The 16,141-nt window shown below is 39.3% G+C and overlaps 1 protein-coding gene across 1 annotated transcript in view; it reads left to right on the top strand.

The window, feature by feature from the left end:
* LOC117379073 (CUB and sushi domain-containing protein 3-like) overlaps window positions 1-16,141 on the top strand; it is a 319,068-nt gene that overhangs the window by 118,113 nt on the left and 184,814 nt on the right. The window lies entirely within an intron of this gene.

Genomic DNA, 16,141 nt, shown 5'->3' with positions numbered 1-16,141 from the left:
ATTATGAAACGGTAATTCAAAATTCAAAATTGATTACCAGTAGTAGTACTTAAGTAGTATTTTCTAATGTATTAATATGTTGCCTCAGATAAGGTTACATTTTCGCCCCATAGAAACACAAAAACCAGTTTGAGCAAGTGGAACATTCCTTCTCCTCCGATAGAACCTGTTAGTCCATAATGAAATGGTGGAGAGAGCACTTCTCAAAGCGAGTTGCCTGATATCCTCTTTAGCTGACATTTATTAAACGCAGGCAGACTTTAGGAGGGCTATTTATAGTAAATCAGTGGTCCCTGCAGATAGAGCCTCAGACTCAGCAGCCCTGTCTGTCTAAACCCAATCCTCTCAACCAACCCGCTCGGAAATGACTCGTTTGGATGGAAAACATGACAAAACGACTACTACATGATGTTACTCTTTAACAAAAACAATCTTTATTTAACAGTACAAAAACACTTGGCAAATCAATTAAACATGTGAACTCCAGGGGCGGCGCTAGAGATGGGCTTGTGGGGGCACTAACCTCGGTTTAGAATGGTCAATGCACCCCCAAAGAATTTTGCCCCACATTCATAGTCAAATTTATTAAATACCAAATCAATTAAACATGTGAACTCCAGGGGTGGCGCTAGGGACGCGCTTGAGGGGGCACTAGCCTCCCCTAGAATGGTCAAAGCCCCCGCATAGCTCCCCCAAAGATTTTTTCCCCATTTTCATAGCACATCCAAACTTGAATAAAATGTTGTTCAAAATGAGACTCCAATAAAAAAAAAAAAATAAATAAAAATAATAAATGCTTATATTTTATCATTAATGAACTGTATGCTTATATTGTGATGCTTGTGACTAACAGGGTGTGATGGAAAACTACAAGCCTGTGTAATTGAAATGTATAACTAAGTTGAAAAGTAACTGAATTGAGAAACAAGAAATGAGGGTGTGGGTGAAAGGTCAAAAGCTGTAAACTGAACTGAAAGATAAGAAAGGTCATGTCTGTGTGGGCAGGGGAATAGAGTGTTGTTCTCCTGAGTAAAAAGTTGAGCTGTTAATAAGGTAGGTACAGAGAAGTCCTTGTGGAAGCGGTCTGTGTAGCTTCTTCTCTGTGTTCTATCCCCTCTGATCAGAGTAGAAGAAAAGTCTAACACTTGTCCTGAGTCTTTTTGGGTGAACAGAGTTTTCTTGACATTAAAACAAAAAACATATTAGCTTTTATAAATCACTACCGGAGCTAACTACATTTAACATGAAGTGAGCACCCACACTGAGGACCTTAGCACCCTCTAAGCTCCTCCTACCAAAAATGTCTGGCGCCTCCCCTGTTGAGCTTTTACCTATAATTACAGTAAGTTATGCAGATATACATAGGCCTGTCAGGATAATTAAAATACTTATCGTTCAGTATATGTTAGTTGGAACGATCATTTTTGGGGTCAGTATTTATCGTTTGTACTTTTTTTTTTAATAGAGGGAACATTTTGGTTATTTTTCTGTACTACATCGTCTACATTTACTTCAACGATATATCCCACTTCATCATGACCTAAATATACATGTTAGGTTTGCATAACAGTTTCATTTTTTTGCAATATTTGTACTGTCAGTGATTTTAATACCGCCTTCCATACGCTAAAGGTAATTAGTCTCTTAAATTAAACATGCATTTTTAAAATCCATTATCAGCGAGCCCTCCAAACATGCCGGGCCAGTGAGGACTTCCACTTTAGCCTGCCGAGCTTCACATTTAATAGCTGGCTGTATTTGGGGGTGCTATAGTAATTACACTTGTGATATCAGTGCATACAAAATTGAATTTCCAGCAGACTCTCGGAAGGAAGGATTAGCAGTATGGACAGAGCAGATCCGCATATGTGGTGTAAGGTTGGGCAGGGATATTAGATTATGAAATGTGTCGAGTTCTGCGTGCTGCTGGGAACATATGGGCCCATGTTACCTTCTTCCACGCTGCTGTCTGTATATCGTATATGTGTGAGCGCGTGTTTGGAGTGCGCGCCTCTCCAGCTGCTTGGATCAGCGGAGTTTTACATCCACGGGGAATCATTAGCAAGATAATAACGAGACCATGGAGGAGCCTGGAGAGGTGTGTGTGTGTATGTGTGTGAGAGTGTGTGTGTGGGGGTGTGTGTGTGCGTGTGTGTGTGTGTGGAGAGAGGTACAGGTAGAGATGGAGGGAGGACACGGTGATAAAAACAAACTTACTCCTGTGGTAGACATAAACATCATGAGCTTTTTTTTTGCACTTTGTTTTATCCACACTAGAAGCCATTAGACAGGCCCGCCACAGGGGGAACAAGGTGACACGGAGAACCGGGGAAGGTACAGAATAGCTACACTCGGTTGTGGCACTCTGACATGTGATAGTATGGGCTTTATATGTGTGTTTTTCCTGCAGGGATTCACGTAAAGGGATCGCTGACTTCTCTGTGGGAATCGGCTTCACAGGTGTAATTATGTAGACTTATGTGCACCGGGATTGCTTTGAGTATAATATTGCGTCAAGTACGAGACGTGGCTTCACTGTCACTGAAGGATTTGTGTACACTGTATTAGTCATACAACAAACAACATCACACAACAACTAATCGTTAAGAAAGAAAAGCCGTCAGTCAGCTTTCCCAGCAGTTAAAGGGCCCATTTTAAGCTATTTTCTAATCTATAAGTTATAATGTTGTTTCCTCATCACAAACACACCTAGAGTTGTGTTTTGTTTCATTTGCGCGTTTAAGAGACAAGAACTCAGCCTAAATATGCAGGATTTGTGTAATTCTGCATTTAGAGGCTTAGTCTCAAACAGAAAGCGCTCTGTTCCAATTTGTGATGTCATGTGGTAATACAAGATGTGCTCCGCTGTGTTTTTAAACTCCATGCACCTTCACTACAATCATTTGGATAATTTCAGCCCTGGTATTGTCAATTTCTACTGAACTAAAGGAAAAAAAAATGTTGTTAACTTGAAAACTGCAACTTCATGACATCACAAGGTGGAACAGAAAGCGCTTTGGACTAATAATAAAGGATTACTGAAACGTGTGAATGAAAGAAAACACAACTTCTGGCATGTTTTTGATGTGGTACCAGCATTTTGTGTATTTTAGGACCTTTAATTACGACTCTTCAAAATGCATGTACACGTAAATCAACTACACTTCTCTTCAATCAACAGTCATTATATTTTACATTAAAAGAACATTATCCATTAACAGAAACAAAGGTTTTACACTGAATGCGGCAAAATCCATTTAAAGATGCAAGACAACATTTACTAAGTTTAACAAAGAAAATATATACAAACATTGCGCAGAACGTAAACACAGCTTTGCTGTAATTACCAGCGCCTCTCTATTATATGTGACTATAAATGAAACTGAAGCGACATCCACAAATCCTTCCAAATGGATTCAAAGCGACTATTGTGTTCGCTCTAGCAAATTAGGAAGCACACCAGTAACCATGTTTGCACCCTCCCTCCCATAATAATGCATAATATGATTGGTAATGAGTCTCCCCTCTCCTCCCTGGTTTCTTCAGATCAATGTAGCAGACTTATAGTGACACTCCAAGTACTCTTATCTCTCCTCCACAGACCTGCTCTAGTCCCATGCCCCACCTCACACCACCTTCCCTGGTTTCTCTCTCCTCTCTCGTCCCTATACTCGCATGCCCTGTGCCTCATTATATTCACTCAAGATGGCTGCTGCTATGGCTGAAGTTTGTTAGAAGCAAAGGTGTAAGAAAAATCAATGCATAAGTAAAAGTTCTACTGGTTTTCTAACGCACTTAAAATATGATAGTATAATAAAATATAATAATGTAAGAAATGGTACAATGCGTTTTCCAGATCCTCGTAGACACAGTTCTATTCATTATTTTTACACTTTTCACACTTGAGTGGCCTTGGGGTTGGAAGTGTGTGCGTCAGTCTGCGCGTACACACACTTACACCACATCCAAGTACTCTCGTTACGGTCATACACAGCAACGGTAACGAGGACACAACTGCGGTATGCACTGGTCAGAGCTGGGATTGAACCACCAACCTTTGTTATGGCCCTGGACTTCTGGCCTGTATGCCATTTTGTATCTGTATGTGTCTCATTTAGTTAATTCATATATGCTTTTTTTTCTTCTTTTTTTTCTTTTTCAACTGAATAGGAAGCGTAAACAAAGCATTGAACTTATGTCTGAAATGAAGACAGTGGGGGGATTTAATAAGTTTTCTTCTTCCCACTTCTTTTTGAGCTTATATAAGGATTAATTTGTGATACATGTGCTTGAAATAAATAAAATAAAAAATGAAAAAAAAAAAATAAAAAAAAAATAGCCACTTGTTTGTCCCTCTGTCTAACTTTGTGTGAGACCCTAGTTAATTATTATTTTTTTGTCTTGTGATTCTTTTTGTAGCCTGTGACTCGTGTTTGTTTTGGGACCTTCGTGGTTTGTTTTCTTGTTATGTGTCCCTCAGTTTTGTCACTCGTTTTTTAATAGGCCTACGTGACCAGTTTCCCGAGACACAAAACTTGTTATTCATTAGACGTGTTATTTTTCAGTTTCTTACTTTAAGTTCTTTTGTTTTATACATTTACGTAAATATTTTAGTCCACTTTTGTTACTTTGCCTTTTACAACCCTGTACATTAAATTACTTCTTTGTATTTCACCATTTTTCCATCTGTTTTTTGTCACTTCCCTGACCCTTAGAGAAGATGGGTCTTAACAGTGATGATTTATTGAACCACTGAGCCGCTGCAACACCTAATTACCAGTGTCAAAAACAGATGAACACTGAGAACGGAGGTTGAACAAGTTATGGCAAGGTTGAGGAGGCTCATGGGTTTGCTGCTGCGGTGAAGCAGGCTGCGGCAGATATAGGTGGCTGAAATGGCATGACGTAAGCGGAGAGAAGGGGTTTGTTTATATAAACTGTTTGAAGGGTGATTATGAGGTGACGGTGGCAGAGGCGACTGACAGAAACACAATAGCGTGAATAGGCCTATAGGAAAAACACTTTGCTGCTATTTCAGTCCTCGCTCTGTCCTCTCTCTTGGTCTATTCTTTATTATTCTCTTCTGGTTTTCCTGTTTGTATTTCCCATAGAAAACGATCCATATTTTTTATTCAGTGCAGCTCGGTGACCCCAGGGCCGGACGTATAATGGCCTGAAATATTTCTCAACAGAATAACGTAGTGTCAGTGTATCAGAGCTTATGGTGTCATTGTCATTTAAAACGGTAATTTAAAAGTCTGCCCACAGCCGCTTATCCTTTGTGTATATGCAGTTTGAGCATTCGGTGTGACGGCAAAAATACTCCAGTGAGGGAGCAGAAAGTGAGAGAAAACCAATTTACCACAGCAGCAATTTTAGGAAGAGAAAGAGGGAAGTGATGGCAAGACTTGTTACCCGCCCTGCACAATGTCTAAACTGACAATTACAACGCTAAGAGAGTGTGTGCGCCCAAAGAGGTCACAGGGAGGTCTACAACCTGTCGTCAGTTCAAAGAAGGGCCAAAGTCACATGGAAGTTTAAAGTGACATGGACAAGTTCATGCAATTACCATCATATAAAGGTTTATTTAGTTTGTCTTTTGTTACACAGTATTTTATCCATTATACTGAGAGCCACAACTGTGCCGGCCTTTGTGTATAAATCTGATGGGATAGTTCATACTCATCATTACGGATGGGGCAATAAACAGTAATATCGTTTATCGTGATAAAAAGCGTAGACAGTAATCGTGCATGGCACATTTTATATAATCGTGGGAATCGCAAACAAAGATAATCACCTTTATATCAAAAGACAAAAACAACTTTTCCGTGATATTCTCTGCTAGATCGTAGTTGTTTTTGCGTAGAACAAAGTACACTGAGCTGAGTCACACAGGAGAAACTTGGGAGTAGAGCTACTGCTCCTCCACGTTGAGCGGAGCCAGCTGAGGCAGCTTGAGCATCTGTTCCGGATGCCTCCTGGACGCCTCTCTAGGGAGCTCTTCCAGGCATGTCCCACTGGGAGGAGGCCCCGGGGAAGACCCAGAACACGCTGCATGGACTATGTCTCTCGGATGGCCTGGGAACGCCTTGGGGTCCCACCGGAGGAGCTGGAGGAAATGTCTGCAGTGAGGGAAGTCTGGGGGTCCCTGCTTAGACTACTGCCCCCACGACCCGGCTCCAGATAAGAGGAAGAAAATGGATGGATAAATGGACAAAGCACACTTACATAAAAATGTCTTTAAACATGGAACTCATAATATTCCAACCATAATTCTTCATATCCATAACATTTTTAAACTGTCAGCAACTTTAATCATTAACGTAACATAATTTTGGACATTATAATCGTGACACCAAATTTAAGTATTGTCTCATGCCTACTCATCATGTACTATTTAAAAAGCTTCTCCGGAGAAAAGTTGAAGTCCCAGTTTCCCAGATTACTGCCAACATTAACTCTCTCTTTATTAGTTTTTAGGAAAAAGCATCGCATGCAGTCTTCTTTTACATCAATATCTTGGACTAAATGTACAAGGACTTCTAACTCGCATAGGTACAAAATGTTCACAAACTTTGCAATAATAAACATCCTTCCCACTGACTGCAAGAAAAAATTCTCCTTACTTTACAATATGTTTTAGATAACTGCATAAAAAGTCTTAAACTTTACTTTTTATGCTTATTTACATTGTTCTTCAAGGCTAGCGTTGGTGTGTTTCCTTCTTTTCAAATTGCTACATCCAAACCGTATACACAACTGTTTCTTTATATTAAGCGTACACAATTTGTTGAATGAGTGTTTTACAAGTAAATAACCCTGTCTTGAAAATACGTTTTGCAGCTTTTATTACACAAAATCTTGATGCCGTGCATTTTGTTCCACTCTGAAGGTTGGTTGGAGTAGGGTGAATGTCACATCCTTGTTGTGTGGTTGAAAATGTGTTTTTGGCAGTGGCTACTTGCGTTGGTGCCCGCTGACTCCGCATCATACGGCTCAATGCTCACAAACATCTCTACACTGAAATATTCCAGCAAATACAGAGTGCCTCAGAGTCAGGGGGGACTCAATTACACACCATTCAACATTCCATTCACACGTTCAACTCTGGACTTGTTGACCCACTTCTCATAATCTTTGGTCCTCCGCACTGTCCTCGCTGCCCTTCTGACAGAAAACACTTTAGAAACACACTCGAAGAACTGTTCATGTTCACATTTAGAGTAATTATTTGGTCAGGGAGACATTGCATAACAACATAAAAGCGCTACATTGTATATACTAAATCAAAATGCCTTTTAATTCTCAAAAGTTGCCAGTGACACGCTTAGGTTCCCAAAACAGCAATTAGATCCACAGCTAAAGTTAGATGCTCTCACTGTCATGTGCGTATCATCAGAATCAGAATCCTTTTATTGCCATCGTTTGTGAACACAGTTCACAAACTAGGAACTTATTTTGGTGATAAAGTGCAACATAAAACACACTGAATAAATACAAATACAAATACAAATAAGAAGTTAAAAAAAGATATGCTTAAAAATCAAATAAAATGCTACAACAACAGTGCAGACATGACTTATTAAATTGACCGGTGTTATAAAGTGTCCAGTTTTGTGCAAATATTATAAAGTGTTCATGAGACAAACAGCAGAGGGGAAGAAACTGTTCTTATGATGAGAGGTTCTGGTCCCAATGGACCGCAGCCTCCTGCCAGAGGCCAGCCTCCTGCCATCACAAACTCCACCCTCCAAACTCATTTCTAACAATAAATCCCATTAGGCGTACTTGACCAGTAAAGAGTGGGCCATAGCTACGTCTACAGCAGCTAAAAATACATATAACGTGGTGGGTGGATGGTCTTGTTCAGAGCTGATAAGTAGTTGAAATAACAGATATACTACATTTGAATGCTTTCACTTTGCACATGTTTTGAGGAAAAGTGCATTCTGGATCAAAAAAATTGTGGAAATATAGTGAGAGCCTTATGGATTGATGTGATTTAAAGGTCTGATGTATGTTATAATGCCATTTCCTCATCAAAAACGTACCCGGAGTTGTGTTTTGTTTGACTCACACACGTTTAACACACAAACCCTGCATATTTAGGCTGAATTCTTGTCTCAAACTGAAACACTCAACCTCTTCCACCTTGTGATGTCATGCAATAATACAGGAAGTGCTCCACTGTGTTTTAAACTCCATACACCTTCACTAGAATCATTTGGACAATTTCAGCTGTGGAATTGCCGATCTCTCTTGAACTGAAAGTAAAATGTAGCCGTGTGTATTGTAATGTGTGTAATATTGGACCTTAAAATTAAAGTAGCGATATGACATAGTGCCGTAGTTGTACTTAGATTTTTCAGGTTTAATATAAGGTTACGTGTCGTCATATCTGTGTGTTAACCTTTGCTTTGGCTGTGTTACAGTTGTTGTCCGTTCTTGTTCCTGGGGGAATAACAGATTCAAGATTAGTGATGGCTGCTTCATCTCATCCATAAAATACAAGCCATCACGGACAAGCAAAGCAAAGTGCTGGAATTACATCCTCACATAAGACCAATGATTTAGAGCCACGCTGATTTAAAGTACGTCTCTAAGGAGAATAATGTTTCATTTACTTTACCAATGATCTGTCTTATATGTGAAAAGTTCTGCAGCTGTATCTAACTTTTAACTGCCTTGGGAGTTGTCGTAAGATTTTTATGGATTTTAATATCAGCCTGACATGTATTACAGTTATTCATGTTGTAATGGCTTCTTTGGAGCAGAACTTCACTTTCAAAGTAAAAAAAAAGAATTGTTTTCGGCAAAAAGTGGTGATGATTTTTCTTTTGCTTCGTTTGATGTTTTTAACATGAGGCAAACTGGCATTAAACTTTTTCTACATTTTGTGACCTTTTGACTCCTGGTTTGAAATGTAGTCACTTGTAAAGGGTTTAACTCCTGACCGTTTTGAAAATATATAACGAAATATGTGGTGCCAATTTTTAGTAACTACGTCAACACCAAATTAGCCTTAATGAAGCATGAAGAAAGACTTAATTAATAATGAACAAATAGTTTATTAAAGCGCACATGATGCACTATTTTCCAATCTATGTTTTAATGTTTCCTCATCACAAACATGGACCTGGAGTTAAGTTTTGTTTCATCCACACATTGCATTAACACAAAAACCCTGCACATTTAGGCTCAAACTGAAAACACTCCGTTCCACATTGTGATGTCATGTGGTAATACAGGAAGTGCTTCACAGTATTTTTAAACTCCGCACACCTTCACTGGAATCATTTGGATGATTTCAACCTTGAACTTGCTGATTTCTGTTGAACTAAAGATAAAAGGTAGCTGTTAATTTGAAAACTACCACTTCATGACATCACAAGGTAGAACAGAGCATTTTGAACCTTGGAGATGTAGACTAATAATGCAGGTGAATGAAACAAAACACAACTCCAGGTTTGTTTTTGAGAAGGTAGCTGCATCCTAACATGCTCCTAACCCCTTAATAAACTTCTAACAAGCTGTTTGTTCATTATTAATTTAGTATTTCTCTTTATTATGTCTAACGAAGGTATAGTTACTACAAAGTGCAAATTTACTACCTCTAAACTAAATTCAAATTATAATATTGTACTACAACTTGAATGAAAAGTCACAGCTCGGCAATAAAATGTACTCTTATGCTCAGACCACAAGTTAACTTTTTCCAGCGCACAGATGTAGGAGGCGGTGTTACCATGGCAACCGAACCACCCCCACTGAAACCACGGCAACACGTGTGAGTTCCGATTCCACAGACCCAACCTCTGTCTCCCCTCTGTCACCCACTCTTTCCATTTTTTCTTGCCCTTTTTTTTTTTTTTTTTACCTCTTCTGTCTGCCCATACTTTGACAGGTTAATGCTCAGCCAGCGTGTCTATCTCGCTCGCACGTACACACACACACACACACACACGCACACAGACACACACACTGCCCGAGGTGGTGTGCAACAGGGGATTTGAAAAGGGGCAGCCGGATAGACAGTTTAATCTGAGAGACAAGGAAGCAAGCTAAGGAAGCATGGGAGGGAAAAAGAGAGATATATGGAGAGATAGAAGGAGATAGAGGGGAGAGGTTACAGTAGGGACATCTTTGTGAAGAAGACAGCGTAGAAGAAGGAACTTTATTACCACGGTGCACTCAGGAGAAGAGGGAGAGTTGACTTTGGCTGTACAGGTGAATGAGTCAAAGTGTGAAGGAGCCGCAAGAAAAGTGTTTGCCCTCTAGTGGCCGGCTGTAATAATTCACGTCTGTCTGACTTCTTCAGCTTGGAAATGAAAAGACACACATGTTCGTAGTGATGGTGCAAATTATTCTTATTATTACATGCAAATTAGTGACAAATTAAAGCTGAGGTATCTGATTTTCAAAAGAAGGAAGTAGTATTTAAAATGATCTTGTTCCTTATTCTCACAAACCCTTTTTTTTCTTCCACTAGCTCTAGTTTTTGAGCTTTCAGACGCAATAGTGCAGCAGGGTGAACCTCGCACAGCCAGTCAGCTCTCATTATCACATACTACCTCACATGGCTCTGTCTGACAAATGTGCAATTGATAAAATGTTTCTTAATTACATAATGACAGTGTGTACGGTCAGATTTTTTCACTAAGTTCTGCTCGTAATGCACTTTCTGAGAGGTCAAATGGACTAATTTAAGACAAAAGTGTGTGGGTACTTTTGTTTTTGCAGTTTTGATCTTACGAGACCCCATCCCTAATGATTACGCTGCATTTTTAAAAACACCTACAGGTTTGAGCAAATTATGGTACGTCTCCTTGACACAGCTGAGTCTATTGTCACCTTGACGTAACCTACCCCACTCTGCGTTGCGTCTGCGCTCTACAGCTCATTGGAAACGGGCCTAATTAGACATACTTTGGTGTTTACATTGTTGAGAGTTGCCGTCTGTAGAGGCATATCCATTGCAGATCTAGAGGAGCACTCGAGTTCTCACCCATCTGTTGCGGGCCCCCTGGTGGTTGGCGGTCCTTGTGTTCCATGTCAGGTTATGATGGATTTGACCGTGGCCAGTTTGAATGTTTGTATGTGCGATGGTGTGTGCTCAAACTTGTGTGCCGTGCACTTGCTGATGGATTGTTATGGTAAACAGCCGCGACAGCCCCTGCCCTCCTGTTTAGCTGCCGCGCTGTCGGCATTTGCCAGTGCAGATGTGGGTGTGTATAGGCTCATCCTCGGGTTCCCTCGAGATGCCCTGTGATTGACAGCTTTATCCCCTGTTGTCATGGTGATGATGATGGATGTGTTTTGGGTTACCACGGAGACCGCTGTTTAGGCATTCCATCTGCATGCATAATATAGTTTTAGCATAAAAAGATTTGGTAGCTGACGGAGAGCAAAGGAGACGCGCGTGAGACAGTAACAACTTCACTGACTCGGCGGTTACACGTGTAGCTTACCTAGTGGCGGGTCAGCGTGCGGTTACGCCACTAGCCAACGTCAAACTCACTTATGAAAGTTTTTGGATTTCAATTTACAACAATTTAATGATCTAAAATTTGCATTTGTCAATCAAACACATGCAGAATTTGAACTATCAACTGGGTAAATGATAATTGGGTGACAAAGCGCCGCAATGGTTTAGAATCCCACTCTAAAGTCCATGGGTTTTTGCATGTTCTTCCTGTTTATGCATCGCCATTGTATGAATTTATCTACACATTTTTTCAGCATAGCACATGACTGAGTGCTACGGGTGATCATGTGCAAGGAGGGACTGAAAGACAGAGGCAGGCCTTAAAACAGTGCACGTCACTCTCTGATAAAGATAAAAGTATCCCATCTGTGGAATTACTCAATGTAAATCAGAATTCTACAGGTGGATCTGTGTTTCACCTGTAGAATTTTAACATCCGCAGAGTTCTACAGAAGTTGTACTTTTTTTTTTTTTTTTTTAACAATAAAAGTGCCAGGAAAGATTGAACCCCCAGTGAGTTCAGAGGCATGAGATGTGTTGGAAATGAAGCTGCTGAAAAAGATATAGGCACTTTTCAATATAGAAAACTAGAAATAGGAAACACTTTGTTCCACCTTGTGATGTCATGGGGTAATACAAGGAGTGTTTTTAAACTCCATGCATTTTCACTAGAATCATTTGGATCATATCAGCCCTGAAATTGCCTATCTCTACTGAACTAAAGGTAAAAAGTAGCTGTTAACTTGAAAACCAGCATTACATGACATCACGAGGTGGAACAGAACATTTTGAGCATTGGAGATGTAGACAGACTAATAATGCAGGATTAACATGCGTGAATGAAACAAAGCGCAACTCCAGGTATGTTTTTGCTCACAAGAGTCAATTTTGGGCAATGAAGGACCTTTAAGGTGAAAGTTAATGTACATTTTATTGTCTCTGTATAGGGAAATTTGTCCTCTGCGTTTGACCCATCCTTCAATTCCACTAGGGCTACCTCAGTGCAACGTCCAGGGACTCATGTCATAATCTTGAGCTAAGCTTGGTGAGGACTACCAGAGTTTAGATTTTAAAAGCTACTCTGCCGTGTGAAGTTAATTGAATGATATCCACTGCCATGTAATTCATTTTCATTTTCACTCACCACTTGCATTTTTCAATTGTAAAACACATGGATGGCTGCAGGCACTCCCGTAGGAATAGCTACTCTGGGTAAATTAAGTATGTCTGCATTGTCATGTTGTTGAAATTAAAAAAAATATATGAATTATGCTCTTGACATGTCGCATATGACACACTTGCTCTTCAAAACCACCTGCAGCGGCGCACACAATCCCAGGTGTACGCGTGAGTATAAACATATTGGCAGCATATGTATTTGTAGTCAGTTTGCATGGCTGCTTCATTCACTGTGTAGCAGGCAATCAGACTGTGCACCTAACCGTGACTGGGAGATGCACACCCCTTATCACCAACACATATCAGACATACAAATGTAGCTGTGTGTGTATAAACAAAAAAGTAATTAATTATTATTGCAATTATTATCAATATTAACTATAATGCAAACATATGTACATAGAATACGTGCAGAATAGATATAAATATGTGCTTGTTTATTTGCAAATGTCATGCTCCATTGTATTTTCCCATTAGAAAGAAATATGTCAGTATAGGTGGAGGTCATGAATAGAAACAGCAGATTTTATAGTGAACAAGAACAACTTTATATCCTCTATAAAGATGTTTGTGCTCTGTCAATAATGTTGGTTGCATCGTCTTATAATTGTCAGTGGCATTTCTTCCAGTCTTGTAGTCAAGGGCAACATTGATTTGGCATGAATCAGCAAACAGACTATGGATTCAAACTTTAAAATCACGCTATGCCTAGAAAAAACTTTGCTGCCTTACTCACTGGAAAAGAGATAACATTAACGGAGAGGAACAAATCATATTTTTGTTAACACTGTAAAATAAGCAGTGGTGGAAGAAGTACTTAGTTTTGTTACTTGAGTAAAAGTACAGATGTCCGAGCAAAAAATACTCAAGTAAAAGTGTCACATGAAAAAATGTACTTGGGTAAAAGTATTGAAGTACTTGTTTAAAAATGTACTTAAAGAGTAAAAGTATTTTGCGCATATTTTGAGATCTACCGCATTTTCCGGACTATAACTCATAGTTTTTTTCATAGTTTGGCCGGTTAATAAATCTTCAAATGTATTAATTTTTATACAGATTTGTGTTGAATTTTGTTCAACAGAAACAATAAAAACGTCCTGTTTAAAAATGTAGTAGAACAGAAAGTACTGATAGCTGCTCTCAAATGTAGTGAAGTAAAAGTAAAAACTATCCACTTTAAAATGTACTCAAGCGAAGTACAGATACCTCCATTTTTTACTTCAGTACAGTACTTTACTACTTTTACTGTGTTACGTTCAACCACTGAAAATAAGGGCTCACTGTAAGGGCAGAGCTTGTTACTGATTACATTTTTAAGCATTTCTGTACCTTGTTAAAACACAAATCATTAACATGCCCTCACTAATTCGGTAGCTTGCTGTATAATGTTAACAACATTGTAAACTGCCAACTTGTACTTTAAAAGCTTACCATATGGCCAGGTACTGGAGCAGTGAAAAAACAAGTGTAAATATACCATGTTTTTGTACTTTATTGATAGCACATGAAAGAGATCTATTACTTTAAATTAAAACTGTCACACATTGCCAAATAAATTGCTAAAAATAAAATAATCATTCATAAATTTGACCTTATTTAAGTTTGTAAAGTGAAATCTTCTCAGACCAGAATGCTTTAAATATAGATAGACATGTGAATAAGATATTATATCACGTGTTGCTTTCCATTTGTCCCTTGGGAGCACTTTAGCTTCATAAATAATGCAGCAACACACATTTCACTGGCTCCTAACAAATGCATGCTACCCACTAATGCACAAACTCACATTCACACAGTCTAGTACTACACCGCCACTGACTCCTTTGATCCCATTGAGGACCTTACCGGGAATAGGCAAAGTAAGATTGTGGAGGATCGGACGTGGTAATAAACTACGTTAGCTGCTAGCTTTGAAAGTTGAGGAAATTGTAAGTAAGAAATCACTGAAAACCCAATATAATGTACAAGTTCTAGGCATTTGACAGTTTGACAGAAAAATACATCTGAACAGCAAGAAATATCACGAGAGACAGTAATGATGTTAAATATATGCATGCATTACTCTTCATAGGGGCGTTTCACTGTAGCAAGCAGCCGAGTTTCATTGTTTTTACTTTTGAAAAATGGCTATGAATATTTTTGAACATTTGTGTATAACCCAGAATCTAAATGATTTATAGAAGTGTGCGTAAGTGCATAGCGGAGGAGCTGGAGAACGTGTCCGGGGTGTGGGAAGTCTGGGAGTCCCTGCTTAGACTGCTGCCCCCGTGACCCAGCCCCGGACAAGCGGAAGAAAATGGATGGATGGAACACAAGTTTTTGCCGAATCGAAGCTCCACACTCTCTCTATATTTTGTTCTGGATGCTACGAGAATTGTTTGAGAGGTGTGACTGTGGTTAGAGTGTCTCAAAGTTCGGACAGAGGATTTTCACCCTCTATTGTCCAGTTCCAGACTCTTCTTGGATTGGATCAGAATGTTGAAGCGACTGGCTGCTCAGGCTAATATCTATGTGCTCAGTCAATTGTTGAATCTAATTAACCGTAGTGATTGTCTATAAGTGAAGGGTCATGTTTTTGTCCACTTTGGAACTGCCCTACAGGTACTACGGTATACTTTCCACTTAATGATGACCACTATAACAGGAGTTGTGACAAATGAATGAATAATTTAGTACCATGGCCTCATCTGGCTCCTATATGTCAGCAGCCGATGATCTGAGCCTGTTGTGGTGCAAGGCTGAGTTGAACATTCTCACAGGATTAAAACACGTGACATGTATGTGTGTGTGACATGAATCAGAGACGAGATTTAAGTGCATGTAATCAACAAAATAGGGCCATCATTTTGTCTTGGAAAGAGCAATTATAATGTCTAACATCTAAGGTCATACTGATTTTGAATGGTGGATATTGATGGTGAAATTGTGCTTGTGTCTGCTATATAGTTATAATATGTGGCACCTGTCATTATGTTGTAATCTGCACATTTTAAATTGCAATATTCATCTAAAACAACTTAATAAAAGAAGAAAATGACTTCCACGGTGCCCAATAGGAGCTAATGTCGTCATCGTCAATGTCATCACAGTAAAGAGCTGTGGAGCTGTAGATCACACTAGCAAGTAGCTGATTAGTTTTTTTTTCATTTGTACTAAAATTACTATGCAACGCTGCTGAACCCTATGCCTTTCATTAAAATTGGAGAACAAAGTAAGTCCAGAGCAGTGGGCGTATGCCGTTAGCGGTGAAAATGAGGATTGATCGTCAATTTGGCATCAAACATGCACTTATCATTCCAAAAAATAACTTCAAGAGGGTAGATGAGAAGGGGAAGAAACTATAGTTAAAAGCTCTGAAAAGTCGATTTTTACATAACAGGCCTGCTTTAATTAACATTATAGTGCATGCAATGACTCAATATATATTTTTGCACTGCCCATAAGCTCCTCGCAAATTTAGTAATACAAAATATA

This window comes from Periophthalmus magnuspinnatus, chromosome 11 (genome assembly GCF_009829125.3).
Source record: "Periophthalmus magnuspinnatus isolate fPerMag1 chromosome 11, fPerMag1.2.pri, whole genome shotgun sequence".
Classification (NCBI taxonomy): domain Eukaryota; kingdom Metazoa; phylum Chordata; class Actinopteri; order Gobiiformes; family Gobiidae; genus Periophthalmus; species Periophthalmus magnuspinnatus.
Note: the sequence above shows the minus strand (reverse complement) of the source record. Positions and strands in the feature narration are given on the sequence as shown.